The 19095-nt window shown below is 44.2% G+C and overlaps 2 non-coding genes across 2 annotated transcripts; both read right to left on the bottom strand.

The window, feature by feature from the left end:
* Nucleotides 1-1681: 1681 nt before the first annotated feature.
* TRNAV-AAC (transfer RNA valine (anticodon AAC)) lies at nucleotides 1682-1754 on the bottom strand. Its single transcript has one exon. It is a non-coding gene; the product is annotated as a tRNA-Val (tRNA).
* A 2641-nt stretch (nucleotides 1755-4395) lies between these two features.
* On the bottom strand, nucleotides 4396-4468 carry TRNAV-CAC (transfer RNA valine (anticodon CAC)). Its single transcript has one exon. It is a non-coding gene; the product is annotated as a tRNA-Val (tRNA).
* Between the last annotated feature and the right edge of the window lie 14627 nt (nucleotides 4469-19095).

Raw genomic sequence — 19095 nt, 5'->3', positions numbered from 1 at the left:
GACCTTAACATCAAAAGTTGATCTGACATATAATAGAGAAATGTATGTTGGAATCATACAGTAAATGATACCCTAAATTTTAAGTAGAATAATTAAGTGACTATGATTTCTAGAATTATAACACCAATCTCCATTTAGCATATATGGTATACTTAATTTACTGGAACACATAATTTTAACTTTTATAAACATAAATATTTATTGGATTTTAAAAATTTTGATAAACAAGTAAAACCAGTATAGAAAATTTAGGCAGTTCAGTGTTATTAGAATTTTGAAGAGAAAATAAACCCAAGACTTGTGCAAACTAGAATACTATGCTACCAATATTTTCCATATTATTACAATATTTGGAAAACAAAGTAGTTTTTAGACCTAAATTACTAAACTGGTGTGATGCATACAAGGAGTCTTCTCTAGAAGTACAACAATTTCTGTACGATCACATATCAATTATTATAATTTTCTATAGTGTTAAAAATATTTGAGATTTATCCTTATTATCGACTTGAATTATTATACTAGCACACTAGGGTACATACTAATTTGTTTCTATGATAAAATAAAGCTAAACTTTTTGTTTTTTTCTTCTTCAGAGTTACAGTTCAGTGAGAAATTTCAACAAAAACTCCTTGGATGTTATCCACTGGAATTCTCAACCTAGAAGCTGTATCAGTACTTTATTTTGGGGAGGGACAGAGTGGAATGAACACAGACACAGTGAAATCAATACAAACTACAAATCAGAATGCCGGCAAAAAGGAATCAAACCCAGTCTGTGGTGGTGAAAGCCCCAAATCCTAGCCACAAGACCACCAGGGAACCTCACAAAGTGTCCTATTTAGCGTCTCCACGTAAAAACTAAAGTAAATATTATATTCCATAGTTGCTGAGAGCAGGAAAGGAGGCGATTCCCAGCGGCCCAGGGCTGAATAAAGCTGTGCAAGTCTCCCAGCTTGTGCCCCGCTGTTCATTAATTACCCTTCCCCTCTCCTCTCCTGGGCCATACTTTGGGCTCTGGGGCCAGGCTGAAAGGTGACAGGCTGGGTTCCATCCTGGTCTAGCTTTAGCTCTGAATGCATCAGAGCCAAGGTCAAGCTCTTTCTGAACCTCTGCTGTCCTTATGAGTCAGGTGCTGACTGGCTCTCAGGGGGTGATGGGTGGATCGCCCTACTTCCTGATTGCTGACCTGGCTCAGGTGCCTCTCCTGCTAATGGCACGTGTATGGGCACCTTTTCATGCCCGGACAGCTCAGCTGAGCAGAGTTCTCTTCTACCCGTCTTTGGCTCCAGCCCCCGGTTTCTATTGCTCTTTCATGCAAACCAAGTGTGCTCAGGTGGGAAAAAGCCAAGCGTGCTTCAGACGGATGAACTTCTTGGTTTTCAGAGCCATAATGTGTCAGGGTGTAGAGGAAATATAGGCGCCAGAGGAGCTGAGGGGATTTCCGGAGGTAAAAGTTTTGTTCTGTGCCTTCCTTGGAGTAACTGGTTGTGCGCTGGAGTCCACAGTGACTCAGACAAAGGAGGCTTGGTTTGTAGTGCGGAGCAGGCTTTCAGGCTGTCACGGAACTCCTGTTTCTTGGGGATGGAAAATGCAGCAACATTCGAGGTCTCTCTCCACGCCGCTGGCCTCTTTTTTGTGTTTAAAATGTAAATCTGAAACTGGGGAAAAAAAGCAAAGCTGTTTCCGCCCGGTTTCGAACCGGGGACCTTTCGCGTGTTAGGCGAACGTGATAACCACTACACTACGGAAACCACACGGATGCAGATCCCTAATGACATACCTAAGAATTCTGTTTGACCACAGTGGCCCTCAGAAATTTTCGAAGGAAGGGGATCCTGGAAGCACAGGCTATCCCTTAGATAAGGAGACTAGCTTCTGAAAGGCCCTGGTTTAGGGTTCCTCGCTTCTGGAGCGAGGTCCCCGGGGACCCCCGACAGTTTAACCTCGGGATCCTGCAACTAAAGTACAGCTACGAACCGGAAAGCAGGGCTCGCCCTCGCTGACTCTCCAGTTCCCGGAAGCCGCAGGAGCCTGGGGCTTTAGGTGCCTCTCAGACCCAGACCATCCCGACGCTCAGCAGGAAGGACACAGCCCCTTACCGGCTGCAGACCCGCGCCTCGGTGGCCTTTTTCACGGCGCCGGCGGTCAGTGGGCTCGGCTCTCGGAAATGATCCATGCTTTAAAGCCACCCGGGAACCGGAGGACCCGCCCTCCTCTCTGTTCCGATGCGCCTAACCCGCGCGCTCTTTCCTCGCAGCCCTTTCACAGCCTCGCTTCTCCAGCGTTGTCCCTGGGAAAGGGGATTCCTCAGGTTCCTGCCTCTGTGGCTTATTCTAGTCAAGTTTATGTCCATGTCTTTCGTCACACTTTCACGTTTTAGCAGGAAGCGCAGCAAAGGCTGACGGCTCAGGGCTTTTGTCTGTTTGGAAATACCGAACAAGAACGCGGGTCGGGCCTCCCAGCCTGTGTTGAGTTTGCTTGCAGACCAGGCCCTGCATAGGGCCGCGGAGGAGCCAGGCTCGGTCCACATAGATTTCATGGTTGTTCATCCCCACCTTATTGTGCTTGAGATTCTGTTTGAAGGACAGCTTTGTTTTACCTTTTACAATGCCTGAAACGCCTTTTATTTGCCTTCTATAATATTTTCCAACAGGTCTTGGAGCTCGAATTTTAACCTAGGAGGAGAGATAAAGGCTGTTTCCCCGGAAAATAGGGGTTTTCCTGTTCTGTCTGGAGGGGTTTTCGTGTTCACCTCACAGCAGGCAGTTTCTTTTTGCTGAAAGACTTTAATGCAAGGTTGTCTGTGTGTCTGTCTCTGGTTTCCTTTAGAAGGGCAACAAGTTTGGAGGTGCATGTGCCGTTTTCTCCGGCAGTGGTTTTCTCCTTTTCTTAGTGCGGCAGTCACCGCCTTTTCTTCCGGTCAGGGGCTCCTACTCTGGGGAAGGCGCGGGCCGCGGCGCACCGGCCCCCAAGGCGCGGGTCTCCCTCTGGTTCCGCTTGGACTCCGACTGCAATCGAGGGTGCGACCGCGCGGCAGCATCTTCACCAGCGCTGGAGCCTGAGTCCCCAAAGAGGCGGACTTCAAAACAGCTTTAGATCAGGACATTTCATGAGCTTTCCCCTGTTTGCCTCCCCTGCAGGTCCTAGTTTTCACCTTCCGCGTTCAGCCAGAGGAACGGATTCGCCAACTTTCTGTCGCCCCCGGCGGCGCTACCGTATCACGTCTACTGGACCGGGGGTCGGTGGTCGTTTTCCGGACGGGGCAGAGGGACAACAGGCGTCCGACGGACCACAGACACACGGTTCCCTGCATCCGCAAGGGAAGGCGGGGGGCTCCTGAGCCCGCGAGGGGAGCGCGCTGAGGGAACCCGGCCCTGCCCCTGCCCATGAGGCCGGGCCCAGAAGAAGGAAGCCGCCCAGCATGGAGCCCAACGGCCGCCCAACTGCCCCCACCATCCTCACCTGAGCTTCAGGGTGAGGGAGCCGAGCGTTCCACTGATTTCCCGCCTTGATCAGCAAAGTCGTTTACACAAATCCAGAGTCTAGAACTAGAGGGCCTGTGTAGGCCAAAGTCCACATGGGCCGAGAAGCAAACACAAAGTCCTAACTGGATGTGGGGTCTGAGGAAAGCCCTGCATCAGAGACTACTCTTGGTCTGAGCGCGAGGAAGTTGGAGTCATCCAAGGTGCGGATACAGCAGGCGCGGCAGATCTTGGGGGAAGACCTGGAATCCAGGTTTGGTGAGAGATCAAGCTCTCCTTCTGAACCTGTTTCCTTGTGAAGCAGGGGCCACTTGGCTCTCAGCCGGTGATGAGCGGGTCCGTCCACTCCCTTATCTCTGACCTACTTCAGGGCCTCCCCTAATAATGGCAAGAGGACCGGTTGCTTTTCCTCCGCGATCAGCTCAATCCGCAGAGCCTGATGCTCTTCATCGTGCGTCTTTGGCTCCAGCCGGCGGTGTAGAGTTGAATTCGTTCTCTTTTGTTCTGTGACTCAAATTAGGTGTCTCTCACGTGTGCTGGGGTGAGGGAAAGCTAAGTGTCTTCACAAGGAATGAACTTCTTGGTTTTCAGAGACATAGTAGGTGTCAGGGGTAGAGGCTCTTTAGGCCCCAGATGAGAAGGTGTGGGGATTTCAGACGGCAAAGGTATCCTGAAGCCAGTCTTGTCCTGTGCCCTCCTTGGATTCACTGACTATGGCTTGGTCTACAGTGTGACTCAAAGCAGAGAAACCAGGGTTGGTTCTAGGGCCGATGGGGCTTTCAGGTGGCAAGGAACTCCTCCCATATTTTTTGGGCCAAGGAAAATTCAAGAGAACCCACTACTGCTACACCTTCTGCCCCCCCTTTCAGTGTCTTGAATGGGAATGTAAATCTCGGGAAAAGAGCACGTCTGTTCCTGCCCGGTTTTGAACCGGGGACCTTCCGCGTGTGAGGCGAACGTGATAACCACTACACTACAGAAACGAGGTCCGCGCTGGAGTTGACCCTATGTCCACTGAAAAACCTCAGGTCCTGCCTGCACTCTCGTGGTCACCAGTCTTTCAAATAGAAGAATGAACCTGGAACCACCAATCTCAGGCGAGGAGACTGCGGCTCCCAAAGAGCCCCTGCTTTAGGGCTCCTCCCCACCCCCGAAACCGGGCCCCTCGGGCCCCTCAGAGTCTGGCTTCCGGATCCCACACCCAGTACAGAGTCTCCAGCTGTGCTGCTATGCACCCGGGGGCGGGGGTCGCCTCTGCGGACGCTTCAGCTCCCGGAAGCCACAGGAGTGGGCATGGGGGGTTTGGCTTTGTTTGAGACCCGGGTGACCCGGTTGCCCAGCAGTGTAAACGCTGCTCCTCCCGTGCTGTGGACCAGCGCCGGCGCCACCGTGTTCACCGCGCAGGGAGTCGGCCTTTTCGGCGCCCTCGGAAATGATCGATGTTTCGAATCCACCCGGGAGCCGTAGGACCTGCTGTTCTCGCTCTCCCTCTGCTTCGAAGCGCCTGACCCGCGGGCTCCTTACTCGCAAGCCCTTTCCCCGCTGGGCTTACCCGCTGTCCTCCCCGCAGAGGCCTGGGGGTGGGACTGCGGGCGCCCCGGTCCTGCTGTGGTGTATGCCAGTCGACTTTTAGAGTCCTGTTGTTTAATCCCATTTTCACGTTTTAGCAGGTACTGTAACAAAGGCTCTGCTTTAGGGCTTTTGGCTCTTTGACGCGGAACATCAACGCAGGCCGATCAAACTTTCTAGGCCTGTACTGAATTCAGTTGAAGCTCTGGCCACCAGACTGTTCAAGAAGCGCTAGGGGCTCTGGACCTGCCTGAAGATCCTGGAAAAGTCAGTGCAGATTTCAGATCACAGAATCTCGCCTCTTTTCTGAGATTATTTTCAAAAGGGCAGTTTGATTTCAACTATTAGAAATTAAACTTCGTTTTATTTGCCTGCTTAATTTTCCTGCTTAGCGGGTCATGAGGTGGGATTTTAACCATGAGAAAGAGTCAGTTTTCAGAGAAAGGTAGTATCTGAAAAATTCCCACGTTTTCCACACAGCAAAAGACCATGAGCAGAAAGCATTTCCTTTGCTGAAAGATATTAATGTTTTTTCTTCTTAAGGAGTTTTTGACATGAAGTTAAAAATAAAAGCTGGTTGAGCCATATTCTTTTTTCCCCCATCAGTTGATTTTCCTTTTAAAAAAAACCAACCCAAGTATTTATTTATTGATGCTTTGGGTTTTCATTGCTACACTGGGTCTTCGTTGCTGTGCTGGGGCTTTCTCTAGTTGCTGGCAGCCAGGTTACTCTTTCATGCTATGGGCCTGATGACATGTGGGATCTTTCCAGATTAGGGATTGAACCCATGTCCCCTGCACTGGCAGGTGGATTCTTAACTGCTGGACCACCAGGGAAGTCCCCAGCAGTAGCTTTTCTTCATATAATAAATTCCCTCAATTGTTCATACTCAAAAAATTCACCCCTCATCCCCCAAGGCAGGAACAGGAACATCCTGTCCTCAAGGTCAGTGTTGTTCTGCTTTGGCTCAAAATGGGACAGGAATTGACTCTGTCAGCCACACCAGAGACTGGAATGACAGTTCCAGGTGAGGCAGATGTCATGATAGCTTAATCAGAAAATTTCCTGATACTTCCCTTCCCTCTTTGATCTATCTCCCTCTTTCCCCACCCATTCAGGGAACAGGATTCATTCTCTTCCTGCCTTGGAGGACACTTTGGCATCTCTTCTAGACAGAATAAAGGGAGTGGTTGCCCTTTCCCCTACAGGACTGGGAACAGCTAAGGGCACCAAAGGAACCACAGACTCAGTTCCTGGACCCCTGGGCACCTATACCTAAGGGGATCCTGACAGACCCCCAAAAGCACTGCCTGAAGCTTCTCTGCTGGCTGAACAGGGATGTGTGGGGTTCCTGACTCAGAGGAGCAGCCCAAACAGTCCTCAGACGTGTCCCTAAGCTTCTGGGACAGGCCTGGGAAAAAGCTGAAGTTAAGGGTAGAGCCAGGGAAAAAGTGCAAAGGACAGGCTAACCCCACCACCTTGAGACTGTCTGGAAACTAAGATCTTGAAGGAGCTGAGGATCTCATTTTAGGTTGGTCTCTTTTATCCAATCTCATTTAGAGAACAGGAAAGGGTAGGATTGTGAAGAGCAAGGTCCAGACTTAACAAACAAGAAAACATGCATGGTATTTGAGTAAAATATTGGCATCAAAAAGAACTCTATGGGGAATTTTTTACTCTAAGCATTGGGAGGATGGGAGCAAAGAATTTCCACTAAGGATGAAAACAATACAGGTGCAGAATGGTTTTCTCAGGGGAATATCCAAAGTTTTTCCCCAGGCCCTAGGCCTTGATTAAAAGAGATAATAGATTTGAACAGATAGTTCAGAAAGGAAGATATATTCATGTCCAATAAAGCACATAAAAGTGTGCTTTATATGATTAACTATTAGAGAAATGAATACTGAAACCACACTGTGAGACCACTATTCCTAGTAGCATGGCTAAAATTAAAAAGACAAAAAAACACTCAATCTTGGCAAAGATGTGAAAAAAAATCACAACTTTCATACAATGTTGGTGGGGATATAAACTGATAACAACTGCTTTGGAAAATGCTTGGGTGTGTTTTATGAACTTGAGCATATACCTTGCTTGGGTATCAGTAATTCTTCACCTAGATATTTTTCCAAGAGAAGGGGAAACATATGCACAAAATCTCCTGTGTAAAGAATGTTCAAAGCAACTTTATTTACAACAACCAGGACTGGAAAAACTGGAATGTACATTATCAGGTGAAGAGTAAGGAAACTTGGTATATCCAAGCAAACGAATACCACCGAACAACAAAAAAGGAAGGAGTATCTGATATACTCAACAGTATGGATAAAATTTAGAGACATGGTGAAAAGAAGCTGGACACAAAGGCATACATATGCTATGCTTCTGTTTACATGAAGTTCTAGAAGATGCAAGACTAAAGTGAAAAAAAACCAACAGGCCAGTGGTTGTCAGTAAATAATCCAGAGGATAAAGAAGATGATGTTGTTGATCCTAGTGATTTTACATTATTTTTAAGCTTTAATTTTTTATTTAAAAATTATTTATTTGCTGGTGGCAGGTCTTAGTTGTGGCACACAGGATCTTTGCTGCATCAAGTGGGCTGTTTCCTTGTGACCCATGGGCTCTCTCTAGTGACGCATGGGCTCCAGAGTGCATGATCTTATTTGTTCTGCACCATTTGGGATCTTAATTCCCTGACCAAGGACTGAACTTGAGTCTCCTACATTGCAAGGTGTATTCTTTTTTTTTTTTTTTTTAAATTTTTTTTATTAGTTGGAGGCTAATTACTTCACAACATTTCAGTGGGTTTTGTCATACATTGATATGAATCAGCCATAGATTTACACGTATTCCCCATCCCGATCCCCCCTCCCACCTCCCTCTCCACCCGATTCCTCTGGGTCTTCCCAGTGCACCAGGCCCGAGCACTTGTCTCATGCATCCCACCTGGGCTGGTGATCTGTTTCACCATAGATAGTATATATGCTGTTCTTTTGAAATATCCCACCCTCACATTCTCCCACAGAGTTCATAAGTCTGTTCTGTATTTCTGTGTCTCTTTTTCTGTTTTGCATATAGGGTTATCGTTACCATCTTTCTAAATTCCATATATATGTGTTAGTATGCTGTAATGTTCTTTATCTTTCTGGCTTACTTCACTCTGTATAAGGGGCTCCAGTTTCATCCATCTCATTAGGACTGTTTCAAATGAATTCTTTTTAATGGCTGAGTAATATTCCATGGTGTATATGTACCACAGCTTCCTTATCCATTCACCTGCTGATGGGCATCTAGGTTGCTTCCATGTCCTGGCTATTATAAACAGTGCTGCGATGAACATTGGGGTGCACGTGTCTCTTTCAGATCTGGTTTCCTCAGTGTGTATGCCCAGAAGTGGGATTGCTGGGTCATATGGCAGTTCTATTTCCAGTTTTTAAGAAATCTCCACACTGTTTTCCATAGCGGCTGTACTAGTTTGCATTCCCACCAACAGCAAGGTGTATTCTTAACAACTGGGCCACTGGGAAAGTCCCCCTGAACTTATAAATATTATTTTTATTGACGTGTAGTTGAACTACATATTATACTACTTTCAAGTACACAACATGATTTAATACTTTTTTTTTTGATTTAATACTTTTTAAACATTTAAATGTTTTTAAAAATTATTTTTAAAATGTGGATCATCTTTAAAGCCTTTATTGAATTTGCAACAATATTGCTTCTGTTTTTTATATTTTGTTTTTTTGGCAACAAAAAAAAAAAAAAAAAATGGGAACTTAGTCTCCTGACAGGAGCTATTGAACCTGGACCACCCTACATTAGAAGGTGAAGTCTCAACCACTGGGCCACCAGGGAAGTTCCATGATTCAATATTTTAATAGATTATACTCCACTTAAAACTTTAAATATTGGCTATAATCCCTGTGCTACACAACATATACTTGTAGCTTATTTGTTTTATATAGTAGTGTGTACTTCTTTATTCTCTATCCCTACTTTGCTCCTTCTGCCTTCCCTCTCACACCTGGTAACCATTCGTTCATCTTCCAAATATGAAAGTTTGTTTCTGTTATGTCATATTCATTCATCTCATTGTTTAGATTCCACATATAAGTGATAATATACAGTGTCTGTCTCATATAAGCTCTCTGACTTATTTCTCTAAGTGTAATACCCTTCATACCCAGGAAATGGCAAAACTTCATTCTTTTTTTAAGACTGAGAACTATTCCATAGTGACGTGTGTGTGTGTGTGTGTGTGTGTGTGTGTATGTGTACATTTATCTATTGAGTGATGTGAATTGCTTCTATATCTTGACAATTGTAAAATAATGCTGCTTTGAATATTGAGATGTATGTATATCTTTTAGAACCAGTGTTTTCATCTTCTTTGGATTATGCCCAGGAGTGGAATTGCTGGATTATATGGTAGTTCTATTTTTAGTTGAACTTCCACACTGTTTCTACAATAGTTGCATCAATTTACATTTCCATTAATAAATAGTGTACAATGGTTCTTTTTTCTCCACCTTCTCACCTACCTTTGTTATTTGTAGACTTTTTGATAATACTCATTTTGACAGTGTAAGGGTTTTGATTTGCGTATTTTAAACACACTAAGCTCATCCTCCTTCCCCCGCAGAAGCCCACTAATATTGTAAATACCTCAACTAGAAAACATGGCTGTGTCAGCACCATTTCATTAACGGAAGCTTCAGACAAGGTTTCTTGAGAGAACCATTTCACTTTTGAGGGGTGGTTTCTGAGCATGGGGCGTGTCCAAGGTTTCCAGTAGCCTAGCTCAAGGTTTGTTTGCTGCAGGTTTTCCTGCTCTCTGACTGCAAATAAGAGTCACATTTGGTGCTGAGATTAAAAGCAAACTGAAAGATGTATCACTTCACGTCCAGATAGATGCCAGATGCAGCACTTTTAGATTGGAGCCAGGGTTACTGCAGCCAAAACACAGACTAACTTTGCTGGGAGAATCTGCATTTCCTTTAATATTTTTGATATAAGATATCACAATATTTAGTTGCTTTGTTCTTTCACAACTTGGTCCTGACAAGATGCAATAGGAAGCAAAAATACTATGTGCTGATTTTTCAAAAAATGTTTAGTTTGATCAGAATGTAGGACACTAAACAAGATGATTAGCCTGTCTTCTTCAGAAATTCAGTGCCATCAGAAACAACAAAAGCAAAGAAATCAGGAGAAACTTCCAGGTAGTAAGAACCAAAGTGCAATTTAGAAACTTTAATTGGAATGGGGCAGATAACAGTACCACAACACACACACCTAATTCTTAATCTCTCACTCATATATATATATAATCTAGATGCATATATTAAATGCATCTATATTTATAGACATACCCATGTATATATCTATATAGATATGACATTTTTAAACATTTAAACAATTTATACCTGAAGCATATATTAGTAATCATGTATGGATGTGAGAGTTGCATCATAAAGAAAGCTGAGCACTGAAGAATTGATGCTTTTGAACTGTGGTGTTGGAGAAGACTCTTGAGAGTCCCTTGGACTGCAAGGAGATCCAACCAGTCCATCCTAAAGGAGATCAGTCCTGGGTGTTCATTGGAAGGACTGATGTTGAAGCTGAAACTCCAATACTTTGGCCACCTGATGCGAAGAGCTGACTCATTTGAAAAGACCCTGATGCTGGGAAAGATTGAGTGAGGGCAGGAGGAAAAGGGGATGACAGAGTATGAAATGGTTGGATGGCATCACCAACTCAATGGACATAAGTTTGAGCAAGCTCTGGGAGTTGGTGATGGACAGGGAGGCCTGGCATGCTGCAGCTCATGGGGTCTCAAAGAGTCAGACACGACTGAATGAGCGACTAAACAGAACTGCCAAGATCAGAGCCTTGGCCTAGAGATACAACCTGATATTTTAATACTGAGATGGAACCTTAATGGGAGAGAAGCCACCTGGGGGAGGATGGACACTGATATTTGAACACAGGAAGCGTGATAAGTGGACTTTGAATATGGGCAGGACTGCTGACAGTCTTGGAAACTTGAAAATCCAAGATGTTGTCAGAAGCTGTAATTAGCAAGAACATTTCAGGAAAGCTAAGATGCTTCATCTTAAACAAGGAAGTTTATTAGACAGATTCTGTACATGTGCTGAAGGGTGGCAGAGAGTTTCTTATGACCCATTTACTCTCTGCAGTCTGGTTTACCAGGGGTTCCTCAGCTTGCATTTGCCAGAGAGGGACAGAGGAAGGGAGGTGAGGTGTGGACCAGGAAGAATGCAAATGAACAGATCCACTAAGGATTGTTACTTGAAACTTGGTCCCAGAGCTGTGTTCAGCCTAATTACTTTTTCAAGCTTAGTTCTTAGGTTCTGCCTGCATAAATTATCTCAATTAACCTAGACAGAGGTGGTTAGCAAGTAGCAGCTACCAGAGCTTTATTATTCAGTCTTCTAGTTGTTGGGGGTTATTCTCTTTGTATTGGGAGTACTCACTGGCTCTGTCCACAGCAGAGCTGGCGTCCTGCACATCACACACACAGGCATTGCTGCTGGGAGGCTTGTGGGAGTCATGCTGACTGGAATGCATCAGATACTTCTCATCTAGTGAATCCTCTAGGACTTCATTTGCTTCTTCTTCCTGGAGCCCCATGCTGAGCCTGAGTGGGGATGGAGAAGGAAGCAGACAAGACAGGAGATGAAGATAAGGCACCCTGAAACCACAGCCTGACAGCTGGTGCTCATCTGAAGCTCATGGAAGAGACATCAGAAACTAAAGGGGTCATTCTCTCAAAGAGAAAAAAAACACAAACAATTAACTTCTGACTGGTGTTTCGGTGTGCCCACAGTTGGGGTAGGGGAGAGAGCAATATGTGTTCAGTGGACTGATCTCATAACATGGATGAGGAAGTAGACTCAATGTCTCCTCTAAAATATATTCCAACACACAGGACACATAGAGACCTATAATACTGACATTAAAATGCTGTGAACAAATTTTATGCAATAGTATATGAAAGGGTCCATTGAATACTGTCTCCTGACAGAATAACCTCCTAGGGCTCTTGTAGCTTTTAGGTCTCTCTCTCTTTAAATATTTAATGATTGACTTTACCTTGGACTGCAAGGAGATCAAACCAGTCAATCCTAAAGGAGATCAGTCCTGAATATTCATTGGAAAGACTGATGCTGAAGCTGAAATTCCAATACTTTGGCCACTTGATGCAAAGAACTGACCCATTGGAAAAGACCCTGATGCTGGGAAAGATTGAAGGGAGGAGGAGAAGAGGACGACAGAGGATGAGATGGTTGGATGGCGTCACCGACTCAATGGACATGAGTTTGAGCAAGCTCCAGGAGTTGGTGATGGACAGGGAGACCTGGCGTGCTGCAGTCCATGGGGTCACAAACAGTCGGACACGACTGAGCGACTGAACTGAACTGGACTATGAAACATCTCCCAACATACATTAGAACAAATGTGCAGGAATATAAGGTAAGCATCTCACTTTGGTTTTTAACTAGGTTTTTAGAAAATAGAGACTAGGGTTCTCTGCTCAGTTTACCTTTAGTTCAGAATGACTCTTAAGGAAACTTGAGGAATTACTAAGAAATGGCAACCAATACAAGAACTTCAATGAGAACAGATAACATGGATTAAAGGACACATCATTGTATGATGAATGAATGAAATAGGAATAATCAGCAACTTCTGGTTTCTCCTGGATCTGGGACCTTTGGCCTCTGGGTCTCTTGCTTCTGGACTCCTCTCTAGGTTTCACCACTCTATGATCAGCCCTTTCATCACTCAGAGTTACCTGGCTGCCAGTGACTCCTGTCTGTCTTCACCCTTCTTATCATGGTGATTTTCTGTGAACCAAAAATAGAGCTGGTGGGTAACTGAGCAGGGCCCATTTCATGTTTTACAGATACAACGGCCTATCTGACCACAGACACAATACTCTATATGTTTGTTCAGAATGCTCTGGGAGAATTATTCCAGAAGGGCTCCAAAAGCTTGTGATGAAAGAGGCAGTTGTAATAATGTGGCCTCCAGCCCCGTGTATTCTCTACTGTACATGCCCCCAGCCAGTCTGTGGAGATTGTCACGGTCCCCAGAATACAAGGTGAACAGCAGGTGTCATGTGAGCACCTTCTTTTAAAATTGTAACCCAAGTGAGTGATATTTTTACTGATTCCTGAGGCATTCACTTCAAAGACAGCTGTTTCAAAGAATCACAAGGAGAGCTACAGGACTAGATGAAGAGGCAGGCTGCCCCATCTCTGAAGTTTCTCTTCTTTCAGGAGACCCTGCTGGATTTAAATAGCTGGTGTTTGACTGCTTGTTTTTCCTTACTGTGGGACTTCCTAGGTAGCTCAGTGGTAAACAACCCGCCTGCCAATGTTGGAGATGTGGGTTTGATCCCTGGGTCAGGAAGATCCCCTAGAAGGGGAAATGACAATCCACCCCAGTATTCTTGCAAGGAAAATTCAGGGGACAGAGGATCCTGGCAGGCTATAGTCCATGGGGGTCACAATGAATTACCCACAACTGAGCAGGCACCACCTTTACCTTTCTGCACTTTAATTCCCTCTTCTGTTTTAAAGTCACCAATAAAGAGTGAATCTATGAAACCCTAGGCAGGGGGGAAGCCAGGTACAGAAGTGTTGGACAGGTACATCTGGTATTAATTGAAAGGATGAAAAGAAAAATCAGTGTCTGTCAAGATGAAGAGCATTGTTTTGAATGACATGAACATAAACCATAGTAGTAAGGAGGCCCTTAAGAGTAATTAAAATTCTGAGTAATAATTGCATCACTCTGTGGGATTTCATAATTTTGTAATTATTGTACAAATATTTCTCATAGATATCCAACTAGAATGTGAGCTTTGTGAGGCTAATGACAGTGTCATATGACCCAACTTACAGTACACAGTACAGCATACACGCCCGAGTAGGCAATCAGTTAATATTTAGAACCACGTAATCTTAAAATGGTAGACTAAAGATTGACAGTCATCTAACCTATCTGATGCCTGAATTGCCTCACAAGTAAATGATCTTCTACAGATTGTCTTTTGAACTCTATTTCTTGTTGTTGTTCAGTCACTATATCCTGTCTGACTCTCTGCGACCTCATGGACTATAACCCACCAGGCTCCTCTGTCCTCTACTAAGTTTGCTCAAATTCATGTCTGAGTCTCTGTTCCTTAGAGTTGCTATAAAGTGTCAGAGGAGGTGAAGGCAGAGACTAGGGAGAAAGAGGATCTCCAGACGCAGGCTTCCTTCAATCAAGTATCTCTTCTTTAGTGACTCTTTCACATTTGAGCTGCTCAGATTTCACTTCAACCAAGGTTAAAAGATGTCTTGAATGCCACAATCTATTAATACCTTTTATTTGAAACTCTCCAAGGATGGGCAATGCTGGTCCTTTCAAATTAATAATTCATTGTCTAGGCATAGCTGCTCAATTATCTATCTAGTCAATGGCCCTACCAGCTAACACTCCTTATAGTCTGACACTTAGAAAAAAAAATCAAATGTTCCAGAGAAACATTATTATCAAGAAAGACACTTGAGAATGTTGGAAATTAGGAGTGTATTTTCCCAGCCATGGCCAAGTTTCAGGCTTGTCAAGAGCAGAGGTCCTCCCAGTCCCCTGCTGCCACTCCCCAGAGGCCTAGTCTTACAAAGTCCCAGGCCTGAGACAGGATAACCTGGGGCAGCCACCATCAGGAAGCCCCTCTCAGGAGCCAGGACTGTTTTCCCACCATGCATTCCTTGAGTCGGGACTGCATAGCTGACACAGTAACAGGTTATTCACAGCTTACTTTCCAAATGTGATTTGCAGTTGTGTAGAAACACTTTGCCCTTGTATATGCTCTACAATATAAACCAAATCTAATATTAAAAAAAGAAGACAATCACCACACCTATAAAAAAGTAAAAATAAGTATTATAATTAAGCAAATATTTGTTCAGAGCTTCACATGTGTGTGAGATGGTTCTAACCACTGGTCATCATGCATTTAATCTTGATAACCCTCTGAAGTAAATACTGTTGGTGTTCCCATTTTACAGATGAGGTTGCTGAGGTAACTGAGATGCAGTAAAGTTGAGTTCATTTGCCCAAGGTCACAGCTAGAAGCTACATTACTAGTGTTCCAACCCAGGCATGTGACTCCATTTTATTCGTATATAACTTCAGGGAGAATCCAGAGACCTAACTAGTCCTCCATCAGTTCCTACAGCTTCGCAGGCTGTCTTTGTCTAGCTCTGTGCCTGCGTGTACATTTCTGCCCTTCTGTTCACTCTGTATTCTACTGCCCTGGGCTTCCCCACTTGACATACTTTCCCACACAGGTTCCTCCTAATCCAAGCCGTGTAGCCAGTCTCCTCTTCTCTACCAACTCCACCTCCTCAAAGGGCACTTTCTCCTCCAGCACAGATTCAGTGAGGTCCTTGTATTCTTCATACTTGGGGGAAACAGAGACACTGTCTCAAGGAAAACTGGCCCTGCTGCTGTGGTCCCACCCTCAAGGGAGAAGGAGGGGCCACCCCAGGACGGATATCACCTGGGTACCAGGTTCCACGCAGGGAATCCCACATCTGATTCCTCAGCCTCCCAGCTACTAGCATTTGATTCTCCCCAAATTAGAGCTGGGGATAGAGAACCTCATAGAGGGTAAAATAACTCGAGGTGATTCAACCGGAATGAAGCAAAGTCAGAATTCACATATGCTGAGCTCTGACTCCAAATCTTGGGCCACTTTACCAAGCCTCATAGCCTCTTAAGGAAAATATGAACCTGGTCACAGAGTAGGAATTCCCTATGTGTTTGGGAAGGCTCTGGGGACTGTAGGGCTGATAGTTTCCCCATGCTGAGTTTCAGTAATTCCCTTAATATTTTGAAGTTTTTAAAATTTATCTGGATACTTCTGTGCAAAAGTGCACGTGAAGAGAAAAAAAGCCTGAAAGACATGTGCTCAAATGCTAAGGGTGTTGTGTTAGGTTGGAAGGAGGACTAATGCACTGTGTTTGCCAAGGCCCTATTCTAGTAGATTTTCGAGAATGATCATCCTATAATCATCACCACTCCCTGAGGAGGTAGATACTACTCCTGTTACCATTACAGATGAGGAAACTGAGGCACAGAGAAGATGAACAACATGGATTTGAACCCAGAAGTCTGGCATCAGGACACAGGCTCTTAATCTCTGCACTGTGCTATCTTTTCATGAAGATGTTGGATGGTATCCTTCTTTCTACAATTTCAAAGAAGCTGTATTATGATAACAATAAAAGATATAAAGAAAGAATCTCCTTACATTCCCATACTCCAGTGCTTGTCATTTCACTTCTTTGATAAGTAGGCTTTAATTTAAACTTTTTTTTCTTCATGTAAGACAACAAAATAGATGATTTATTGTAGACATTACTTTCAGCCACAACTGAGAAGAGAACTAGTCCATAGTATCACAGGTCCAGGGCAAAGGACCAAAAGGGACAGCTTTGATACGAGCAAGGTGGATCTCTCAATGGTGGTTGAGGCAATCAAAATGGTCCTAGATGTCCCAGATCCATTGAGACAAGTTCTAGATAGTAGGCATGCAGTCCACAATTTGTACCAGCATCCCTGGCCTCTGGCTTCCCTTGTTTCTGCTTCTGTGGCTTGCATTGGTGTACAAATTCATTTGGACCTCTGCCTCATCTTCTTTTGTGCTTCAGCCTGCACATTTGCTTCTTCCTCCACTTCACTCACATGGTGCAGAAGTTTCTCAAAAGATGGTGCTAAGGCCGAGAGCTAATTTTAACTTTTTAGTCCATGTCAGTAAGTTGGATAGAAAATTTTATCCCCCATAGGTTTATTGAAAAATAATCATAGAAAATTGAAAGCAAACAACTTCAGTGTCACTAAGAATCCTCCCCTTATATCCCTGTCCCTCTTGTGCTCTTGTTCCCTCATTCCTCAGTCATGACAGCTCCATTTGTCCTCTCAGTCTTGAACAGGCTTGAGATGCTCCAGTGGATTTTCAAATGTGAAGGCTGACTGTGGAGCATGAAGTGCTGGCTTCTTCACTGACCTGGCCCATTCCTGGGACTGGAGGTCTCCTCCACTTGGCATCATTTTCATTTGGGCCATGTGTCTCAAAGTTCAGATCCTGGACTTGCTTGCTGTCTACAAATTCATATTCAGGGAGAGACAGCAAAGGTGTTAAGGAGCCTCTGAGTTCCAGGAAATACCCTCAATCTCACAAGAGTGTGAGGAATGTCTTTTTTGAACATATATGGGGAAAGGATCTTGCTCCAGACATCAGGACTTCCCTCGCTGTCTGCTATTAGTGTTCTCATCTCCAATTTATATGGTTCAGTTGGGAGCAGACAGCTTTAAGTTCCTTTAAGGTAGGCAGGATATCCTATCACTTCATTCTGCCCTCATGCAACTAATACAGTGCTTTGCAAATGGATGAGCTGCAAAAATTTGAATTAATCCTAAGACGTTTAAGTCAACAATGACATTATATTATATGTTTATAGAATCTGATATTATATTATATGTTTATAGAATCTGAAATGTATTCCTGGGAGAGAAAAGAAAGTTTAGTGCCTGAATGAGATCTTAACCTCTATTCCTCCTACACTCTCATGGCAAACTTTACTCCTTTGTGCCTCAGTGTCTCCATCCTCTGCAAAGTGGGGGTAAGGTACCTGTTTCTACCTTTCTAGGAGTGTAGTAAGGATGAGATTATCTTGATGAAGGAGGGAAAAGAAAGTCTGGAGCTTGTTTAGTTTCTTTGGGGAAAGATGGACAATCTTTTATCACTATGGTGACTGTGACCCTGAGGACTTACTGTATGCGACTAGTTGGCCAGGGAGTAAACAGTAGCTTGGGACATGAGGAATTTCTCTGTGAGTTTCTAAAAGTCCTATTTCCTTTTTTCCAGCTGGGGGCTCAAGCACTGGTTGATTTCCAGGATGCCCATTTCTGTCCTCGGACCAGAGAAAGTGGTGAGAGATACTGCCATGCTGAAGCTTAGGGTGGAAGAGGTAGAGCCAGAGCCTTGGGAGAAGAAACCCAAAGAAATAAGAAATTAAAGACAAATGAATGAATTATGGTGATGGATGTACTGCCTGGTAAATTACTGAAATCAATGAAGCAGACAATGATACTGGGTGAGTATTATAGTATGTAAATTATACCTTCATAAGTTTTCATTAAGTGAAGAAATGTCTTTTAACAGGTTTGCAAAGAATATAGATATAATTTATTAGTAACTTTTGGTCTAGACTTTGTCAGCCTTTCACAACTCTGAGAATCCTTAACTGCAAAAATAAGGCACAAGAAGCCAAAGCTCAGAGGTCAGGCTCTGACACGAGTGCCAGAGGGAGGACCCAGCTTGGCAGGTAACCACGTGGAGTTGCCATAACAGAACTGGAAAATGGGGGTGTCATGTAATTTTGGGAGCTCCTGTCTTCCAGTGGACTAGGCCATACTGATACTAAAGGCCACCTGGTCTGTTCTGAAGGTTGCCACTGACAGGGACATTCCCTCAGCAGCCACTCTCCATATTTGTGTACCCTTGTACTGATACCACAAAACTATCTCTTTCTAAAATTTAAGCCTGCTTTGTAATGTTTACTCTTGCAAGCATAGAAAACATGAAGGAATTGAGATTTTTCCAATTCTTTCATTGTTTAAGGACTGTCATGAAGATACTTTTTCTTGTAGAAAAATGGAAAACTTTTAGATAGTCTTGATGTTCTTTGTTTCTCTAGTTTTTTCACACCATTTCAACATTGTAGGGGAAAAAAATCCTGAGTATAATACAGTGACTGTAATATAGCCCAGCTGAGTGCAGCCCTTAGCACAGGTTGTTGCTGTGTGCCAAGACCTCACACCCTGTTAGCAGCAACAGTTACTGCGGGACCTTCAGGAGTTCTGCTTAGCCCTTGGTTGGTGCCACAGTGGGCCCTGTCCACAAGTGAGAAACTGTCAGTGAGCTTTCATCAATGAGTGACTCAGCCAACAG

This window comes from Dama dama, chromosome 20 (assembly GCF_033118175.1).
Source record: "Dama dama isolate Ldn47 chromosome 20, ASM3311817v1, whole genome shotgun sequence".
Lineage (NCBI taxonomy): Eukaryota > Metazoa > Chordata > Mammalia > Artiodactyla > Cervidae > Dama > Dama dama.
This window is presented reverse-complemented; position numbering and strand designations above follow the sequence as displayed.